Raw genomic sequence first — 8,192 nt, forward strand, 5'->3', positions numbered from 1 at the left:
TAAAAGGATTGGAGTTAATACACATCTTGGCACCAAAGGGGCATTAAGGGAAAAGGCAAACCAGGAGGATATCCAAACAGCAAAGGAGAACAGATGTGTTGATACATACTTTGTTTAGCTTTTAACGTGGTTTTAATTAATGGCATTATAGAGTTAGAAAGTTTTAAGTTTTCAAGGGTAGCCATTTGAGACACCCAGAGTTAATGAAACTTTCAATACTTAGGCCTTGGAAATCTTTTTGCTGGTCCCAATATGGTGGTCAGCTTTTCTTTATTTTACATACTGTTTTATTCCACGGGGGATTTAGAGAACCACTGTTGCGTCAGGCCCTGTACTATGCACAATTTGGGGCAATGACTTTGAGCTGGTTCCAGCTGGAGTTGTGGTGTACAGAAGGGGCAGGGAGGTTGATGTCTAATGAATGGATGGTGGGTCATGTGCCACTTTCCTAGAAGTTAGAGGCCCTTGGAGAAGAAGGCGTGCCCAGTTGGTCCAGTCAGCCCAGCCCTAGCTGGACTGCTGGAGGCAGCTGGGGGACCAATGGAAGCACCTTCAGAGAAGAGTACCCTGGAGGGAGTCTTGGGATAGGAGAACAAGCCAACAGGAAAAGTTGGTAGTTTGGGGGTGTGAGAGCTGCCCTGGGAAACCAGAAAGACTGTCCTCTAAAAGACAGTTTCTAATTGTTTTCTTTTCCCTTGGAGGGGAACAAAAGTGTAGTAGATCCAGAGAAACATACTGCAGCTCGGAGTAAGAAAGATCCAATTCCAAGATGTCCAGCAGTTAGGTCCCTTTGATGGAGGTGTCAAGCACACCACCAGGACATTGCCAGGAGATTCAAGTGTTAGATGGTAGGCTAACCCTTCTGGCCCTGACAGTGTACGATGGCTCTCTGCTTCAGGAGTCCCCACCTCGTTTACTGTCCTCTGATCTTGCTTAATGAGTACTAAGTTATTTTATCTCTCCTGAAAGATTGTGAGCTTTCTGATAAAAGGTGTGATGAACTATACTAGATAAAGGATAGTATCTATACTAGATGAGAGTTATCAGGGAAGTCTCTAAGGAGATAACAATTAAGGCGAGATTTAGCAGTTCATTAGATACCAGTCATGTGAAGAGCTGGAGTGAGATGACCTAGTCAGAGAGGACAGCATAGCTCCAGTGCAGAAAAGAGTGGTGAGTTTGAGGAACAGGAGGGAGCCCAATGTGGCTTCAGCAAGATGATCAAGAAAAAGACAGAAGGAGATGAGAAGAGGGAAGTCACCAGGGGCAGGTCACATTAGCCCTTGTAGTTCATAGTATGGATTTTGGCCTTTATTAATGCATTGGAAAGCTCTTAAATGAGTGCAAGCAAAGACCCAGTTAATTTTTTAAATGATCCTTCTGACTGCTCTTCAAGAAAGGATTGTAAAAGAGGAAGTAGATCAGGTAAGAGGCTATAGCAGCAATCCACGTGAGAGGTAAACCCAGGTAGTTTAACCGGGTTATGGGGGCAGTGAAGATAGACAGAAATAGTGACTTTGATGTGTATTTTGGAGGTAGAACCATAAGGACTTGCTGATGGACTGGATATGGGATATGAAGGAAAGGGAAGAATCAAGGCTAAGACCTAGATTTTTGGCCTGAGAAACTATGTGGATGCGGGAGTCCCTTTTAAAATATGTCCAGCCTACTTAATTAGGAAGGAATGAGATACAAAACTGGAAAAGAAGAGGTAAAATTATCGTTATTTATTTACGACATGACAGCTTACCTGGAAAACCCAAGAACATCAACTAAAAAACTAATACAAAAGTGGCATTTTAGCAAGGTACAGAGTAATATACAAAAAAACAGTGAACAACAGCCAATTAGAAAATATAGGGGAATAAAGTGTATCATTTACAATAGCAACAACAAAGTAAACTAACCAAGAGTAATCTTAACAATGAACGTGCTAGATCTAGGTTCCCAAAACTAAAATGCTATTGAAGGATACAAAGGAGGCTTGAATAAATGGAAAGGCATACTTTATTTTGGGGTAGAAAGGCTCACTGTCATAAAGATGCCAGTTCTCGATAAATTAATCTATAAAATAACAGTCTAATAAAAGTACCAACAGACTACATAACCTGAATATAATAAAGTTCATATGGAAAGTGTTGCATCAAGAATAGCCATGAACATTGTGAAAAAGATGAGGGAAATAGCTCTATAAGATATTAAACCCTAAAAGCTATAATAATTAAAATAGTAAAATACAGGGGACACTAGCACATGCATAGGCAATTTGATCAAGAGAACCAAGTAGTCCAGAAATAGACCCAAGACATTTAAAATGTAGTATATGATTAAGATGGCATTGTCTATCAGTAGGGAAAAGATGGATTATACAATAAGTGGTTTTGAGACGATTGTGCAGCCACATGAAAAAAGAATGTGGTATCTCTACTTTAGTCCTTACACAAAAATCCATATGAATCAATTGTGTTAAATAAATCTGAAAGAGTAAAACCATAAATTTATAATATTATAGCAGAAAATAGTATTTTTCAGAATAGCACAAAATTTCCCAAAGCATAAAAAAGACAAATTCTGTCAACATAAAAATCTATAATTTCTGCAGAACAAAAAGTACCATAAACAAAACCAAATAGCAAACTGGGGGAAAGATTTGCAACTCATATCATAAACAAAGGGATAAATTTGCTTAATATATACAAAATCTCTTTAAGTCAATATGAAAAAGAACAAAAATCCAATTAAAACAAATGGGATGGTTAACATAAAAGGAAAGATTAATGGCTCTCAGACATATGAAAAACATACTCAACCTCACTCACAAGAAAATTGAAACTACATTTAAAAATCATTTTTAACCTATAGATAGGCAAAAAATCCAAATACTTGACAATATACTTTCGGCATGGTTGTGAGGAAATAGGCCGACTTGTAAGTTACTGACAGAACTATAAATTATGAGTACTTGTCAAAATTACAAATGCAGATTTCTGACCCAATATACTTGCATACATGCAAAATAAAGTATATATAAAGTCATTAACCATGGTATTGTTTATAATAGCAGAAGTTTACAAGCAACTCAAACATCTTTCAGTAGAAGATCAGTTAAATAAATTATGGTCCATCCATACAATGAAATATCATACAGCCAGGCTGAAGAGCTGTCATAAAAATCTTTATAGACCATGATTAAATTCATGCAGAGCCCTTAAAGAGTTTTTAAGCAGAGCTGTGGTATGAGATCTGGATTTTAGAAACATCTCTCTGGTCTAGTGTGGAGCATAGATTGAAAGAGTGAAACTAGAGACTGAATCAGGCAGTGGCCTAAATTCGGGTATCCCTAAGGGGAAGACACATAAGATGTACACTGGATAGGGCTTGGTGATAGGTTGGGTGCAAGAAAATAGGCATTGATGATAACCTGCTTTCTGGCTTTCGCAGTAGATGCAGAGTGATCTTATGCATTGAGATAGGGAACACAGGTGGAGAAGCTGGCGTGGGCAAGGAGGAAAGATGATTTTTGTCTGGGTGAATTGAATTGGAGATGCCAGAGGGCAACCTATTGATGTTCAGTTGGGTGGTTAGCTCTACAGCTCCATGACTCAGGAGAGAGATTGGAATTTAGGGTAAATTGGGAAATCATCAATATAGAGCTGCTGTTCAAAGCCATGGGGGAGGGGGAAGTCATCTTGGGATATCCTGTGACATAAAGAGGGTCCAGGCACTGGAGCAACCCCTAGAGTAGCAGGCAGAAGAAAATGAGCTCCTATAGGAGTCAGAGAAGTATGGGAAACATCTGAGGGAAACTGAGTATCACATAACAGCAGTCAAGGAAAGAGTGGCAGTGTTTTAGTGGTGTTTGTCTCTCATTTGGTTATAATATCCTTGAGAACATAAACGGGTTTTATTTTTCTTTGTTTTCTCCCTGCCTGTTCCACCCCTACCTTCAACCAATATGTTTTACACATATTATGTCTGAACAAATTAGGGTGTGAATGAGTAAATCTGATCAAAGATGGTTCTTTACAGTATCTTGGTTCTAATATTTATTACTGCTCCTCTAATTGGTCTGTATCCATTCTCTAAAGTCTCCACATTACCACAGCTGCCTCTCAAAGTCCAGATCTTGTACCACCCCGCCCTTTCTTGAAAATCATCAGTGGGCTCTCCACTGCCTAAGAGGAAAGTCTCCAGCTTGGCTTTCGAGCACATCCAAACCCAGGCTCAGCCCAGCTTAGCTTCTACAACACCTGGCTTCCACCCATTGAAGTACTGCCCCACTGACCACTTTCTGGGCCATGCACATGGTCTGTGTTTACAGTGTTCTCTTCCCTTGGATTCCCCCAAGTTCCCCCGACCCCTGCCACTGGTGGTAGTTCTACCCATCCTTAAACATTCTATTGAAATCCTGCTTAACTATTTACAATAGCCAAGATATGGAAGCAACCTAAATGTCCATCAGTAGATGAATGGATAAAGAAGATGTGGTACATATACACAATGGAATATTACTCAGCCATAAGAAAAAAACAGATCCTACCATTCGCAACAACATGGATGGAGCTAGAGGGTATTATGCTCAGTGAAATAAGCCAGGTGGAGAAAGACAAGTACCAAATGATTTCACTCATATGTGGAGTATAAGAACAAAGGAAACCCGAAGGAACAAAACAGCAGCAGAACCACAGAACCCAAGAATGGACTAACAGTTACCAAAGGGAAAGGGACTGGGGAGGATGGGTGGGAAGGGAGGGATAAGGGCAGGGAAAAAGAAAGGGGGCCTTACAATTAGCATGTATAGTGCGTGGGGGGCACGGAGAGGGCCGTGCAACACAGAGAAGACAAGTAGTGATTTTATAGCATCTTACTATGCAGATGGACAGTGACTATGAAGGGGTATGTGGGGGGGACTTGGTGAAGGGGGGAGCCTGGTAAACATAATGTTCTTCATGTAATTGTAGATTAATGATACCAAAAGAAAAAAAAAAAAAAGAAATCCTGCTTAGCCGTGAAGGCCTTTCCAGACCCTCCTTGCAATGAACATCTCCTTTTCCTGTTCTCCATTTTACTTTGCACCTGTATTAAATCATTTGCCCTGTACTGCATTTGGTACATATGCCAGCTCCCCACTGTTTACTACTCTGTTTCCATGCTGGAGTGTGAAGAGAGATTGTAAATTAAGGTCATCATTACATATCCAGCACTTAACACAGTGCACTAAGTAATTGTTCAATGAGTTATGGATGGATGGGTAGGTAGTAAGTCCTTGGGAGTACAAGGACATAGATCTACTTATTTTTGTTACCAGTCCAGTGCTTTGCATAAGGTCTGTACCCTGTGTTTGCAGTAAGCTCCTTGGAAGTTCGTTTTACTCACTTTTATTCCCTCAGTACCTAGTGCAGAGCATAGCACCACAGTAGGTGCTTAATAAATGCTTAAACTCTCAAAAAATAATTACTTGTTTAATTTGCTCTCAGGAGCCTCCAGAGAGGCCAATGACTTTAGCATATAATGTTTTGTATGTGCTTCCCGCCAGTCCTAATGGGCTGCCTTGCAGGCCAGTGACAAGCTATGTTATGTAAACACAACTGAGGAAGCACTGTGGAGTGTGGCTGATTGACTGAATTCGGGCTGTCATGGTGGCTAAGCATTTAACACAAAGAGATGTGGCTCTCCAGGCAGAAACAAAGTCCAGGAGAAGTCTTGGAGGAAAGAGCAAGGCAGCTCATCTAAGGAAGGGTGGAATCACTTATTCCTTAGGGAAAAGTCTGACTTGGTTTCTACTCTGTGCACAGCCCTGTGCCAGGGGACGCTGCAGCTGTGAAGGCAACTGGGTATCTGCTCTGAGAGTTTAAAGTCTGGTGGGGCTGAGGACAGGCCCACCAATAACCCCAGAACAAAGGCAAGATTGACCAGTACTGAAAGACGTGCATGGACAAAGGGTGGGAAGCACCCCAGGAGAAGGGGGTCTCTGGAGGATTAGGGGAGGCTTCATGGTAGGAGGGCAGTAGCATTTGAGCTAATTTACTAAACTTTCTTCCTGAATAGGATGAGAGTTGTAATAGCTCCCAACAGGTCTCCCTGCTTCCCCTTCCCAGCTTTCAGTCCCTTCTCATCACTGTAGCCGGAGTGATGCTCTTGAAGTATAGGTTAGATTATGTCACTTCTCTGCTCAAAATTCTGCAACAGTTCCCATTTCATTAAGAGTAAAAATGCTCCTATTCATTCGGAGTGGGGGAAAAAAAGCCCTAACAGTGGCCTCCAAGGCCTTTCGTGATCTGTGCCCCCCTCACTCCTCCAGCATCAGTCCTCTGCTCTCACTCGCTCATCTGCTGCCAGCCACACTGGAGATTTTGCTGTTCCTTGAAGATGCCAGGCATGCTCCCACCTCAGGCTGTTCCCTCTGCCTGCCACGCCCTTCCCATGGCTCATTTCCTCCCTTCCAAGTCTCTACTCAGATGTCACATCAGTGTGAGGCCTGACATGACCTGTTTAAAATTGTAACCCTTACATCCTGGTGTCTTACCCCTCTTTTGAAAGTTATGTTTCTCCATGTCATTTTTTACATCTGGCATACTCTATATTTTACTTTCTGTTTACTGTCTGTTTTCCCCCAATAGGTTATAAACTCCATGAAAGCACTTTAAAGGGACTGTATCCCTAATGCCTAGAATAGTGCCTTGTATTAGGTGCTCTGTAGTATTTGTTGAATGAATGAATGAGTGAAGGCAGTAATACCTGTTTGAGGACATCTACAGGAAGGGCTCCTGGTGGAGTTCCTAAAAATGGTTGCCTGAAGAATCAGTTGCAAGGACCCATCTCTGAACTGCAGAGCTGGGGACTCTGCTAGGGGTGGCTGGTCAAGTGAGAAAGAAGTGGCCCTAGACTGAGAGAAAGACTCTGGCCACTGAGAATTGTCTGCTGGGTCCAGATATTCCAAGGAGGGGTCAGTACTCTCTTGTCTCTTTCCCCTACCTTTGCCATACTTGTTCTCCAAGTCAGCCAAGCACCTTCTCAGGCAAACCCCACCCGGCCTCAGTTGTGCCCTTCTTTAAGCTGTTCTCAAACTCTAAAGGGCCCCTCTCCCTTTGCAGGTTGGCCAAGGTCCTTAAACAAGCACTTTGCTGCCTCCTTGTGGCTTCTGCAGGAAAGGAACTCTCTTCCAGAAATAAGGAGAGAGGCCTACACGGGGACTCTTAGAATGGGGTTGTGGGAGAGGAAACCTGAATCTTCTTGACCCCATGGTGACCCTGAATTATTGGTAACTGCCCCCAACCCCTGCCCAGACATTACTGCCAATGGCAGTGACCATCTCCTCAGCAAAGCTGTGACAGGTGTGCCAGCTGGATTCTGATTTTGCTTGTTCCAGGATGATCACCTTTGTGGAAAGGATTTGGGGCAAGAGTTAGATTCCCAGGGCCTACCTGGAGGGGTACTGTGGCCAGTTGACTAATATATCTAGCCTCTACCTGCTCTGCCTCCTTCCAAGTCACAGCCAATAAGTAGTTTTTGAGGGGTGGTGCTGCTCAGTTGCAGCCACTGTTTTTGCAGGAAACAGAAACCTGCCTAAGCTTAGTCCCCAAATGGTAAATGTCCTAGAATACTACTGGGTTATCTTGTGGATACACGGATACAGCAGAGCTTCAGGAACCATCTGGCTGGCATTTTCTGATAAGACTGCTTTCTTACTTTTTGATGTATTTCTTCTTTCTACCTGATTTCAAGTTGTTTTTTTATCTTTGGTTTCAGCAGTTTGACTATGATATGCTCAGGTATGTTTTCATTGATATTTATCCTATTTGGGGATCTCTGAGCTTCTTAGGTCTGTGCTTTGTTGTCTTTCATTAATTTGGGAAATTCTCAGTGATTATCTCTTCAAATATTTCTTCTGCCCCATTCTGTCTTCCTTCTTCTGGGACTTCAATTACAAGTGTGTTCAATCACTTGTCATTGTCCCACGCATCTTGATGCTTAGTTTTGTGTTTGCTCAATTGTTTGTTTGCTTCTCCTTTGTGTATTACAGTTTGGTTAATTTCCATTAACCTAGCTTCAAGGTCATAGATGTTTTTCCCTCTGCTTTTGTCCAGTTTGTTGATAAACTTGTCAAAGGAATTCTTCATCTCTGATTTTAAGGTTTTTACTTCCAGCATTTCCATTTTTCCACTTCTTTTACAATTTCTTATTCTCTGCTC

Source organism: Manis pentadactyla, chromosome 10 (assembly GCF_030020395.1).
Source record: "Manis pentadactyla isolate mManPen7 chromosome 10, mManPen7.hap1, whole genome shotgun sequence".
NCBI lineage: Eukaryota > Metazoa > Chordata > Mammalia > Pholidota > Manidae > Manis > Manis pentadactyla.